At 47.8% G+C, this 14,138-nt stretch overlaps 1 long non-coding RNA gene across 1 annotated transcript in view; it reads right to left on the reverse strand.

The window, feature by feature from the left end:
* Positions 1–214: 214 nt before the first annotated feature.
* Positions 215–14,138, reverse strand: part of LOC139278807 (uncharacterized) — a 40,099-nt gene continuing 26,175 nt past the window's right edge. The window contains exon 3 of the long non-coding RNA XR_011596352.1: positions 215–3,086. This is a non-coding gene — a long non-coding RNA (uncharacterized lncRNA). The remainder of the gene's footprint in view (positions 3,087–14,138) is intronic.

Here is a 14,138-nt window from a genome sequence, read left to right on the forward strand (position 1 = left end):
GAAGAGTAAATTATTACATTATAATTGTAATGCTGCAATAACTCATTAATTAAAATGTAAATCTGCCAGATTGTAATTAAGCTGGTAATCTTGGTGTCATGCATTAGTTCCTAACCACGATCTTATTAAATTTACTCTCCGACCGTAGATATAACTGTGGTGTATGTAGCACACAAATCACTGACTCCACACGGCCTGGTGTAAATCGTCCTTTATTGTTCAGCTCGAGTGCCTCTCAGGTGTGGTGGTCAGCCTTATATAGCACCTGTTGCAGGTACTACCAGGGTTTCCCACCACAGCGCCCTCTGTGGTGTGGCATAGTGCTTACATTACATTTAAGGTACTGGGACGATACACACATCATTACATAACAATAACCATGCATCAATTGCATACAAAGAGTATTAGCATATAACGTTAATGATGAATAGCATGGGCGATGACTAATTGTGGATTATAATATGTGTGTTCTGTGTGTTGTGTAATAAATAGTACCTAGTAATATCTGTAATAGTACCTAGGCAATTAGCTTATGCCATGCTCTTGTCACCTTTGCAGAGGAAGATATCTAAGAATAGAGCTGAGCACAGGCGCACAGGAGGAGGGCCAGATGAACTATGCCAATTAACAAACCTGGAGAAGCGGGCCTTAGCACTTGTTGGTGTGCATAATCGTTCGGTCACCCGTGGTGGTGTTGATCCCGTTGTTGCGCCACATGAGTAATGTATAAACCATTGGTGATTTAAAGTAATTTAATGCCATTTGAGTATAATATATGAAAGATGTAGTGTTACGTAATTAATGATGGGATCATGAAATCATATTGTAATGCCATGCAGCCTCTGTACTCTCATGATGTTAATTATATGTGACATCTGTCGGTGATATTTATTGCAGTAGTGTTGCTCCTTGTACATATGCCTGCACAGCGTAAGCATTCTCCTGTCACCCTGGCCTTCCTTTCTCTTCCACTAACCTCAATTATGTTTTCTAGCTCCCCAAGCTCCCCAGGAGCAAGTCAGGAATGTGGAGGCCACTAGAGCTTCACCACTTCTCGTGCAGGTCATGCTGACCACGGAGGAGACTAGTGAGGAGGATGTTGAGCTACAAGCGTGCTGCTCTAATATTCCTGAGGCCATGTCTTCTTCCACTGAGGAAGCAGCGGGGCCAAGCCTCTTGCAGATGGCATCCCGAGTGGTCCAGCGCCTACGCCGATCCCGCAGAGATTGGTTCGGCGAGGTAGGATTGCGCAACGACAGGCAGATGTCAACCTGGACATGATTGCACTGTCGAGGACGAGCGTCAACATTGGTTGAGAACTCCTCCAGGCAATGGGTGGATTGACCGGTATCATTGCTGCACTGATTATGCGTATTTCGGAAGACATGGCGCAAACGGTTGCGGCAATGCGGAGAATGACCGATTCCATCAATGCAATGCAGCAGGCGTGGTCTCGGGGTATGGCACTGCACCCCAAGGTGCGTTGCCACCCATGCCGACAGATGCAAGTCAGGTGGAAGCAGTTGCTTCTGACTCGGAAGATGTTTCTTTGGAAACGTCTTCTCCAGCTTCACCAGAGAATGTGACTCTGCCACCGTTCCCCCACCAATCACACAGCAGCAGTGCTCGAGGTGCTCTGCTGCAAGAAGGCTTGGTGTCAATGCGGGTAGAAGGGGGAATGTAAGTGGGAAAGTGGGGGGGTTCAGACCAGAGTGGGGTAAAGGCAAAGGGAAGTGTGGCCGCAGGTAGGGGGGGAGGTGGGGGCATTATTCTTGTTTTTGTATTGTTGATTGTTGGGGTTGTTTTTGTTATTAAAAATTTGTTGACTGTTGGAGGGGTGGGTGGGTGTGTGTTTGTGTTCTGTTATATTTTAATTGTTATTGAAAAATTGTTATTAAATATTGTTATTTAAAAAATTGACTGTTGGGGTGGGGGAGGGGGAGACGGGTGTTAATATTCAATTATTTATTTAATGTTTATGTTTGTTTTTTCACTTTATTTGGTTTGTGAAATTATTAAGTATTTTTATTTAACTTAACATTGTTGTGCAGCGTCTTCTAATAACAGAAAGGTTAAACATCAATACAAGGGTTGCAAACAATGGCGAGGCCAGGCAAGGATGAAACATAATGTAACGCAACTACAACTGTCACCAACGTAACTTCACGCAAAGTGGTCTTTTATGAGCTGCTGACGCAACAATCTTGCAGCTGCGTAACTACCACGGGGCTTTTCCTGCGGTATAGGGTGGGTGGAGCCATGGGTTCAATGCCAGGTTGATTGTCCTCCCCGAGGTCCTCATCCTCCTCCTGCTCCTATTCCACCTCCCTTCTCCCCTGAGGTGGGATCATGAGCCAGCTCCTTTATCCCCCAGCATCCAACCGTGACCTTGTAAACAGGTCAGAGACAGTGCTCTCACGCAAGATGTGCGCATTATGGACGCTCCCTGGAAAATTTGCATTTACTGCCATGATTATTTGCTTGTGGTCGACAACGAGCTGCACATTCAGGGAATGGAATCCCTTTCGGTTCCTAAACACCTCTGCATTCTGTAAAGGTGCTCGCAGAGCAATGTGTGTACAGTCTATTGCTCCTTGCACCTTGAATAAGTTTGCTATTCTCGAGAACCCCAAAGCTCTCTCACTCTGTGCCTCCTTGGTCATAGGGAAGTTTATAAAGTCCATCCTGCGAGCGTAAAGGGCTTCAGTCACCTGTCGAATGCAGCAATGTGTGGCACACTGAGATGCTGCAAATGTCGCCAGCTGAGGCCTGAAAGGAGCCCGATGCCTAGAAGGAAAGTGCCGCATTAACCTTAACCTCAACGGGCAGTGCGGTCCTGATGGTGCTGGTAGGATGCAGATCTCCCTTAATTAGCTGGTATATCTCACTGATGACTTCCTTTCGGAAGCGCAGCCTCCAAACGCACGTGTTATCGGACAAGTCCAGGTATGATCGTTTATCCCTGTAAATGCGTTGGGTGTAAGGTCTCCTCCTCAGCAGTCTGCCACCTCTTTGATTGGGCACATAATGCTCTTCAATGAACCTTCTCCCATCTCTATTCTGCAGCATGTGAGCAGTCATCAATACTGGCAGAGAAATTACAGACCCCGTTACTATAAATGCCCTAATATGTCTTCAAAATTATTAAATTTTCCTCTACAAATGCAATATAAACTCAAAATTCACCACAGTGTGATTAGATGATTGTCAAGATTTTAAAATGACCTTAAAATCACTCACAAATTACTTCAATGCTCCTATCAACTTGAAGCAGCCTTTTATTAAAAGTCCTCCGATTTACAAAATGGCATCCATACCATTAGGTTAAGGTCAGGTGAGTGCAGCTTTTCTTGAGAGTCTTTTTGGGCGAGCGATCATTTGGACGGTATATGGGCGAAATGCCAAAAGTAGCGCTCGTCGATAATCTGGGCAGTATTTGGGCGTTAGTTTCCATAATAAACAGTCTTCTGGGTGATGCACGTGATGACGTCAGATTTTATTAAAAAAAATATGGGTGGGCGGTTCAGCTAATTTCCGGCGGTAATTGTATGCTGAAAGTTCCGCTGGCGATAATTGGGCGTTAGTTTCCATTTATAATCAAATATGGGCGGCAAACTGAATCTCGGCGGTAAATGGGCGGATATATGCCGAAAGTCTAGCCCCTGTGTCTTTAATGTAGAAAAATGTCCTAAGGTACTTCACAGAAGAATAATCAGACAACAATGGATACCGAGACAAAGAAGCATTTATTAGAAGGGGTGATCAAAAGCTTGGTGAAAGAGGTGGGTTTTATGGAGGTGCTTGAAAGAGAAGAGATGAGGGGGAGCAGTTTAGGGTGCTAGACTGCTGAAGGCAGGGCCGCCAATAGCGGGGCGAATGGACAAGGGAAAGAAAAAGATTCAATATTTTTGTCCGACTAACCAGTGGCTTCCCCTGTTGGAGTAGCAGGATGCCACACTAATATTCTGATGGCAACAGTCGGTGGAAAGAAGGAATTACTTTTATATAACAGTTTTTACAACCTCAGGATATCCCAAAGTGCTTTACAGCCAATAAAATACTTTTAAAGTGTGGTCACTGTTGTAATGTAGGAAATGCGCATAGCAAGGCTCTCACAAACAGCAATGTGTTAATGACCAGATAATCTGTTTTAATGATGTTGGTTTAGGAGTAAATATTGGCCAGGACACCGAGGCGAACTCCTTTGAATAGTGCTATGGGATCTTTTATGTCAACCTGAGGGGGCCTAATTTTAATGACTCATCTGAATGATAGCACCTCCTACTAGCACTCTCTCAGTACTGCACTGGAGTGAGTGTCAACCTGGATTACCACGACCTTCTGATCAGGAGTGAAAGTGCTACCAACTGAGCCACAGCTGCGATGGATGCCCCTTTGCAATGTTGCAAGTGCCTGTCTATTATTTAAATGATTCTGTCCATGGGATTTGGGCTGCAATGCCCTCATGTAATTTTTTTCCATTATTTTTGTTAATTTTCCCCACACTCATTAGCTATGTCTTGCTTCTAATTATTATCCAGGCACCAGTGTTGGAAAATGTCCATGTGGATTTTGGGTGGCACAGGACCCACAGGCCTTTAAAGTCAAATAGCCTGCTGACACTACGGAGCAATATTCCTCTTTGCATTAGAAATAACACACATGGCACAAGTGTGCCTTGATGTGTAATAATTTAATACATTAGCAATAATGTAACATTTGCCTTGGTACCATTTGTTAGATGGCACCAAGGCTAAATAGGAAGAATGCCCCTGCTCTGTTTCATATAGTCTCAGTGGATCCTTTGGTGTCAGCTGTGACTCAGTGGGTAGCACACTCGCCTCTGAGTCAGAAGATTGTGCTTTCAAGTTCCATTACAGGAACTTGAACACACACAAAAAATATAGGCTGACACTCCAGTGCAGTGCTGAGGGAGTGCTGCACTGTCGGAGGTGCCTGTCTTTCGGATGAGACATTAAACCAAGGCCCCGTCTGCCCTCTCAGGTGGACATAAAATATGGATGCGTCTATTTGTACTAACTGAAAGGTACTTGTTTCTCTGCTTGGCTCTCCATTTTCACATGACCTATTACTGATTGATTCCCTTGGAGGATAAGCCACACCCTGACGTTCCTCTGGAATGTGTAACTGGAACCGTCCAGTCCAAGTTCTGACTGACTTTCCAATTTATAATTCGATCCATTTTGACAAGAAGCCACAGAGGATAGATTTCCCCAAAAGCCACCAAGTTTCAGCCAAATTCCCTTACCCCAGCACAAGTGCATCCCTCTCCCAGATGAAGTCCCTTACACCAGCGCAAGTGCTGCCACTGCCAGTTGAAGATCCTTACCCAAGCACATGTGCTGCCTCCCCCAGCCGAAGTCCCTTACCCAAGCACAAGATCTTACCCTCCCCCGCCCACCCCCAAATAGATGGGGCATTGTGTGCGGATTGTTAACAGGTTTATTCCCTTGTAACACACGCACCGAGCTTGCAAACGCAAGGGGGTTAGAAGAACATGATCCATCTTCTGTGTATGCCCTCTTTCCCCTCTGATCCCCCCTCCCCCCGATCTGTCTCTCTCCCACCCCCCCAGGTTCTCTCTCTCTTCCCCCACCACCCCCCGCCCCCAAGCTTGCTCTCACTCCCATCCCCCCAGGCGCTCTCTCTCTCTCTCTTTCCCCCCCCCCCCCCCCAGGCGCTCTCTCTCTCTCTCTCTCTTTCCCCCCCCCCAGGCGCTCTCTCTCTCTCTCTCTCTCTCTCTTTCCCCCCCCGGCGCTCTCTCTCTCTCTCTCTCTCTCTCTTTCCCCCCCCCCAAGTGCTCTCTCTCTCCCCTCCTCCCCCCAAGCTCTCTCTTCCCCGCTCCATCCCCAGCTCTCTCACTTCACCCCCCCCCACGCGCTCTCCCTCTCCCCTCATCCCCACCCCAAGCTCTCTCTCTCCACCCCCCCAGCTCGCACTCTCTCACCCCATCTCCCCCAGCGCGCTCTTTCTCTCCCCTCCTCCCCCCACAAGCTCTTTCTCCCCTTCTCCCCCCAAGCTCTCTCTCCTCCTCTCCCCCCAAGCTCTCTCTCTCTCCTCCCCCCGCCAAGCATGCTCTCTCTCCCTACTCCTCCCCCCAGTGCGCTCTCTCTCTCTTCTTCCCCCCCAAGCTCTCTCGCTCCTTACCCCCCAAGCTCTCTCGCTCCTTCCCCCCTCCCCCCCAAGCTCTCTCGCTCCTTCCCCCCTCCTCCCCCCTCCCCCCCAAGCTCTCTCGCTCCTTCCCCCCTCCTCCCCCCTCCCCCCCAAGCTCTCTCGCTCCTTCCCCCCTCCTTTCCCCCCAAGCTCTCACGCTCCTTCCTCCCCTCCCACCCCCCAAGCTCTCTCGCTCCTTCCCCCCTCCCCCACAAGCTCTCTCGCTCCTTCCCCCCTTCCCTCCCCCCAAGCTCTCTCGCTCCTTCCTCCCCTCCCACCCACCAAGCTCTCTCGCTCCTTCCCCCCTCCCCCCCAAGCTCTCTCGCTCCTTCCCCCTTCCCCCCTCCTCTTCACCCAAGATCTCTCGCTCCTTCCCCCCTCCCCCACAAGCTCTCTCGCTCCTTCCCCCCCTCCCCTCACCGCCACAAGCTCTCTCGCTCCTTTCCCCCCTCACCCCATGTGTCTCTCTCCTCACGGAACACTTTAACGGTGCCGCTTGACTCTTCACTCAAACTGGCATTGAAAGAAAAAGAACTGCTCCTGGCCAACTCACTTCTCGCTCTCTCTCCCCACCGACCCGTTCCTCCGTCTCTCCCCACCGACCCATTCCTCCGTCTCTCCCCACCGACCCGCTCCTCGCACTCTCCCCGCCACCTGCACTCTTCACTCAAACTGCCGCTCGAACTGGTCCTGGCCATCCGCTGCCCGATTGGAGGCTCGGGACTGCTGATGGATCGGAGACAGTGGAGCCGGTTACGGTTTCGGATCGGGTGTCGGCGGGGGACAGGGGGAAGAGTGGAGAGGAGGACGCATGCACAGAAAAGGGTTAGTGGGAATTGCGCTTTGGGGGGGGCGGAATCAGAAACTATTTGTCCTAACTCTCGCTTCTGTGCATGCATTGGGAGACGCATGTACAGAAGCGAGTTAGGACAAATAGTCACTCCAGTAAAATATCCCATGGCACTATTTCAAAGAAGAGCTGGGGAGTTATCCCCAGTGTCTTGGCCAATATTTATTCCTCAATCAACATTAAAAAAAAGATTATCTGGTTATTATCACATTGCTGTTTGTGGGAGTTTGCTGTGCGCAAGTTGGTTGTCGCGTTTCCCACGTTATAATAGTGACTACACTCCAAAAGTACTTCATTAGCTATAAAGCGCTTTGAGACGTCTGGTGGTCGTGAAAGGCACTATATAAAATGCAAGTCTTTCTTTACATCCATTGGAGGGTAAACAGGGCCTTATTGGAAAGGTGGCACCTCCAATAATGCAGCACTCCCTCAGAACTGCATTGAAATATCAGCACAGATTACATGCTCTGGCATAGAGCTTGAACCCATGATTAAATTAGGCATCCACCTTGTAGTATGTACAGGAATATTATTACCCAGTAAAATGAAATGTAGAGTTTGTCCAGTGATCCTATTTAACCCAGGTCTGCCATCATTATCATGTAAAATACCCCGCCACTCCTTCTTGTGGCATGACAAAAAATCTACAATGCAAAACAGTTGGTGGTGGCAATGAAAATTTGGCAGCAGTGATCAAAGATACAAATTCCACTGGCAAAGTTCAAATGGAAAAAACAGAAAATGTAAGATTTCCATTCTGTGTTTGATCATTTTCTTCAAAATTTGCAATGTGTTCCATGCTGGAAGTGCTGTTTGGATTCAAATGTCATTTACAAATCGGTTTAGTTACAATCTCAGAGCACATTCTGTCATCTGGAAATGCTGCATATTTGTAACATGCTTTCTTTTTAATGTCCTTTGTTAGAGACTATATTTTGCAACAGTCATAAAAATGTTTAGTTTCTAATTTAGGAGAGGCTGTTTAAACTGACATGAGGATTACTGGTCTAAAACTACCTGCCTTATCACTTTCCCCTTTTTTGAACATTGTTGGAAATTCACCAACTTCCAATCGTTTGGTATAATTTCAGTTTCCAGGGAACCTTCTTCAATATTCTGGATTATAGACCATCCAAGCACGGTGACTTAACATTCACATCCCATGAACCCATTTCCTATTCACCCTCCTCTTGTCCTTCTGTAAATCCAGTATCAAAGGCTTCCAACCATACAAGAGGGTATTTGAACCACCTCTGCCCACGAGAATGGTGCGGGCAGAGGAGGGGGGTGGTGGTTAGGGGGTTAAAATGGCAGGGTAGGGGGGGGGGTTAGGTTCCGCCCCCCCATTATAACTAGCCTGAAGTCAAACACAGGTAAATCACCCATCCTAGAGGAGTGGGACCTAATTTAAATGGCAATGTCGCATCCCAGTATCATTAGGATACGAACAGCATTTTAACTGCAAGCCTAACTAAGGCCAACACGGTCTCAAATCTGCCGCAGCCGCCTCACAGTTGTGTGTAACTTTTCTTTCCAATAGTATCACAGTTCCAAAAAATTACAACTACTGTGACCATCTGTTTCAGACACACACACAAACTCAAAGTTTGCAGATAAAGTAGGAGTAGCTAATGTGGTGGGAGATGGGGACAAGCCACATGGGGGCTTAGATTGTTTAGGGACATGGGCTGACAATTGGTAGATGCAGCTTAATGTAGATAAGTATAAAGTCATGCACTTAGGGACATGAAATAAGCAGATTATAGGATTAATAGAAAAATACTGACAAAGATAAATCAGGAAATAGATTTGCGAGACACAGGAAATAAGTTCAAAACATCAAACCAGTGTCTGGCTGCAGTGAAGGAAACAAATAGGATATTCGGTTTTATAAAAAGAGGAATAGAGTCTAGATCAAAAGGTATAGAGTGTTGGTTATGCTACACCTGGTGTATTTTATGTAGTCCTGCATCCTCACTATAGGAAAGAAGACTTCTTTCCACTATTAGCAGCTGTGCCTCCATTTGTCTCAGCCCTAAGCTCTCGAATTCCCTCTCCAAACCTCTCCACCTCTCTTTCATCCTTGAAGACGCTCTTTAAAACCTGCCTCTTTGACCAAGCTTTTGGTCATCTGTCCTAATGTCTCCTTTGGTTCAGTGCCAATAGGTTTTTGTTTGTTAATGCTCCTGTAAAGTGTCTTGGGAGATTTTGCTATGTTAAAAGTGCTATATAAATGCAAGTTGTTGTTGTCACCGAGTTGGAAACAGTACAGCAACTAACTACTAGAATGATTTCGGGGACTAGATAATAAAACGTGAGGATTGACTCACAGAACTGGGACTCTTCGCATTGTGGAGGAGAAGACCGAGGGAGGTATGATGGAGGTTTCAAATTAATAAGGCTCAGGAATGTGGAGGAACAAACAGGGATATTTGATTTGGTATAAGATAGCAGAACAAGAGGATACAGTAAAAACGAAAAAGTGATAGATTACTTCACTGAGAGGGTGGTTAGTTTTTGGAATGATTTATCAAGGGAATTTTTTTTATTGCCCATCCTTAATTTCCCTTCAGTAGGTGGTGGTGAGCCACCTTCTTGAACCGCTGCAGTCCCTGCAATGAAGGTACTCCCATAGTTAGGGAGGGAGTTCCAGGATTTTGACGCAGCGACGATGAAGGAACGGTGATATATTTCCAAGTCAGGATGGTGTTTAACTTGGAGGGAAACTTGGAGGTGATGGAGTTACCAAGCACTTGCTGTCTTTGTCCTTCTAGGTGGTAGAGGTCACGGGGTTGGGAAGTGCTGTCGAAGAAGCCTTGGCGAGTTGCTGCTGTTATGTATGTAAACATTACCAAGGTGTAAGACTTGCCACCAGGAGGCGCACCTGTGGGAGACCCAAGGGTCACCTGCACACCTTGGGCAAGCAGGTATAAAAGGCAGTCTACCATGCTGCTTCCTCACTCTGGAGTTACATTAAAGAGACCAAGGTCACAACAGGTTGAGCTTACAATATACAGTCTTGTGAAGTTATTCTGAATATAACAATTGGCGATGAGTAACAGATCACGAACTTTCACACGGTTATGGCTGCCGTTGGTATTCTTGAGAGATTTGTTGAGGGTGATGATTGGGAAACCTTTGTTGAGGGTCATGACCAGTACTTTGTGGCCAACGAGCTGGAAAAGAAGAACCGTGGTCAAGTGCAGGGCGATTCTCCTCATCGTTTGCGGCCTCATCAAAAATCTGCTAGCACCGATGAAACCAATGGAGAAGACATATGAAGAGTTGTGCACGCTGGTTCGGGAACACCTCAAGCTGAAGGAGAGCATCTTGATGGCCAGGTATCGCTTTTCTACGCACCATCGCTCCGAGGGCCAGGACGTGGTGAGCTATGTCGCTGACCTAAGACGCCTTGTGGGATCGTGCGTATTTGCTGGATTTTGGGGGGAAGTGTTGCAGGATTTTTTCGTGCTTGGAATCGGCCACGAGGTCATTCTTCGCAAACTGCTGTCTGCCGAATCCCTAGATCTGAGCAAGGCCATCACGATAGCCCAGGCTTTTATGTCCACAAACGATAAACTAAACAGATATCATTGCAGCATCGGAACTCACCGGCAAGTACTGTGCATAAAATAACGCCTTCAGCAGGCAGAACTGTACATGGCAGGGCCTCCACGCCCGCAGAGGCCAGACCTAGGATGACTGAGTCCGCCGTGGGGCGTGAATGCAAATCTGTTAGCGCCATGTTGGTGCTGAAGGGGTAATCATCGAGCCCATCAATGTTGATTCACAAGCAAGGGCTGTGGAACAATGGGGCACCTCCAGCAAATGTGCAGACGTGCTGCGACTCACCACGTGGCAGAGTCGGCAGAAGATGACCGATCCAGCACGGATCACATTGAACGACTAAGAGAGGCAACTCAACCTGAGGCTGAAAAGGAATTGTATGGGGTACACACCTTCACCACCAAAAGCCCTTCGATAATGTTAAAAGTCAAATTAAATGGCATTCCAGTTTCCATGGAATTAGACACGGGGGCGAGTCAGTCAATTATGAGCCAGAAGGCTTTTGAGAAACTGTGGGGCAACAAGGCACAAAGGCCAAAACTAAGCCCGATCCACACCAAGCTGCGCACTTACACCAAAGAGTTCATACCAGTCATTGGCAGTGCAGCAGTGAAGGTATCGTACGATGGAGCTGTGCATGATTTACCACTATGGATAGTACCAGGTGATGGCCCAATGCTGTTCGGCAGAAGCTGGCTAGGAAAGATCCGATGGAACTGGGATGACATCAAAGCACTGTATTCGGTGGATGATGCCTCGTACGCCCAAGTGCTAAACAAATTCCCGTCGTTATTCGAGCCAGGCATCGGCAACTTCACAGACGCCAAAGTGCAGATCCATCTAGTCCCTGATGCACGACCCGTTCATCACAAGGCCCGAGCGGTTCCATATATGATGCGAGAGAAAGTCGAGATCGAACTGGACAGACTTCAACGAGGGGGGGATCATATCGTCAGTCGAGTTCAATGAGTGGGCCAGTCCAATTGTTTCAGTGTTGAAAACCGACGGGATGGTCAGAATCTGCAGGGAACAAAAAGTAACGATCAACCAAGTCTCGTTACAGGACCAGTACCCACTACCCAAAGCAGGTGACCTGTTTGCAATGCTAGCAGGGGGGAAGTCGTTCACCAAGCTGGATCTAACCTCTGCTTACATGACACAGGAGCTGGCTGAACCTTCAAAAAAATTGACGTGCATCAACACGCACAGAGGACTGTTCACATACCACATACCTTTGGGATTCGCTCGGTTGTGGCCATCTTCCAGAGGAACATGGAGAGTCTGCTGAAATCGGTTCCGCGCACCGTGGTGTTTCAAGACGACATCTTGATCACTGGCCGCAACACCACCGAACACTTGCACAACCTGGAAGAGGTTCTCAAGCGACTGGACAGAGTAGGACTCAGGCTGAAACGCTCCAAGTGTGTTTTCCTGGCACCAGAGGTCGAATTTCTGGGGAGAAAGATTGCGGCGGACGGCATCAGACCCACGGACTCCAAGACGGAGACCATCAAGAATGCACCCAGACCATAGAATATGCTGGAGCTGTGTTCGTTCCTGGGACTCCTCAACTATTTTGATAACTTTCTACCGGGCTTGAGCACTTTGTTGGAACCTGTGCATTTATTGCTACACAAGGGTGACGACTGGGTTTGGGGTAAATCTCAAGAGACAGCCTGTAACGAGGCCAGAAACCTGCTATGTTCTAACAAGTTACTTGTATTGTATGACCCGTGTAAAAGTTTTGTACTAGCTTGTGATGCATCTTCGTACGGGGTCGGTTGTGTGTTACAGCAAACCAATGGGTCAGGCAAACGGCAACCGGTTGCATTTGTGTCCAGAAGCTTATCTAAGGCTGAAAGAGCCTACAGTATGGTTGAGAAAGATGCAGTAGCATGCACATCCGGGGTTAAGAAAATGCACCAATACCTATTTGGACTCCGGTTTGAGCTCGAAACCGACCACAAGCCGCTCATTTAGTTGTTCTGAGAAAGCAAAGGTATTAACACCAATGCTTCGTCCCGCATCTAAAGATGGGCACTAACGTTATCTGCGTATGATTATGTAATCCGCCACAGACCAGGCACTGAGAACTGTGCGGATGCCCTCAGTCGGTTGCCATTGCCCACCACTGGGGTGGAAATGGCGCAACCCGCAGACTTGCTTCTTGTAATGGATGCTTTTGAGAGCGAGGGGTCACCCATCACGGCTCGCCAGATCAGGACCTGGATTAGCCAGGATCCAGTGCTATCACTAGTAAAAAGCTGTGTCCTCAATGGGAGCTGGTTGGCGGTTACAGGGGAAATGCAAGACAAAATTAAGCCGTTCCACTGACGCAAGGATGAAATGTCCATCCATTCGGACTACCTCCTATGGGGGAATCGTGTAATTTTGCCAAAAAAAGGCAGGGAAACATTTATACGCGACCTTCACAGTACCCACCCAGGCATAGTCATGATGAAGGCTATCGCCAGGTCGCACGTTTGGTGGCCCGGCATTGACTCAGAATTGGAGTCATGCATACACCAATGTAACACTTGCTCACAGTTAAGCAATGTACCAAGGGTGGCCCTATTGAGTCTGTGGTCATGGCCCTCCAAACCGTGGTCCAGGGTCCACATAAATTTCGCTGGCCCCTTTCTAGGAAAGATGATCCTCGTAGCAGTGGACGCTTACTCTATATGGATTGAATGTATAATAATGTCGTCATGTACGTCCACTGCCACCATTGAAAGCCTCTGGGCCATGTTCGCCACCCATGGTTTGCCCAACGTTCTTGTTAGTGACAATGGACTCTGTTTCACCAGCTCAGAATTCAACAAGTTCATGACCCGCAATGGCATCAAGCATGTCAGGTCTGCACCGTTTAAGCCCGCATCGAACGGTCAAGCAGAACGGGCAGTCCAAACCATGAAGCAGAGCTTGAAACGTGTGACGGATGGTTCCCTGCAGACCCGGTTATCTCGGATTCTGCTCAGCTACCGCATGCGACCCCACTCGCTTATTGGTGTTCCCCCTGCAGAATTGCTAATGAAGAGAGCGCTCAAAACCAGGCTCTCCTTAGTCCACCCGGATCTCAATGATCATGTAGAAACCCGGCGTCACCAGCATAACATGTACCACAATTGCGCGCCTGTATTGCGTGACATTGAGGTTAATGACCCTGTGTTTGTTCTTAATTACGGTCATGATCCCAAATGGGTTGCTGGCACTATGTTAGCCAAGGAGTGGAATAGAATGTTTGTTGTCAAACTTTTGAGTGGACAAACGTGCAGAAAGTACTTGGATCAGACCAAACTGCGGTTCACTGACAACCAAGAATAGTTTGAAGAGGACATTACCATCAATGATCCACCCACACACACCCAACTAGCAAGCGACCTTGCGGTCAACCATGAGGATGAACCCACCATGCCCGACAGTCCGATTAGACCAACTACACTGCAGTGCAGCAATGATCCGACCGACTCACCCATGCCAGGACTTCAACTCCAGCGATCAACTCGGGAACGCAGAGTCCCGGATCGCCTCAACTTGTAAATAACTT

The sequence above is a fragment of the Pristiophorus japonicus genome, chromosome 13, assembly GCF_044704955.1.
Source record: "Pristiophorus japonicus isolate sPriJap1 chromosome 13, sPriJap1.hap1, whole genome shotgun sequence".
Taxonomy (NCBI): Eukaryota; Metazoa; Chordata; class Chondrichthyes; family Pristiophoridae; genus Pristiophorus; species Pristiophorus japonicus.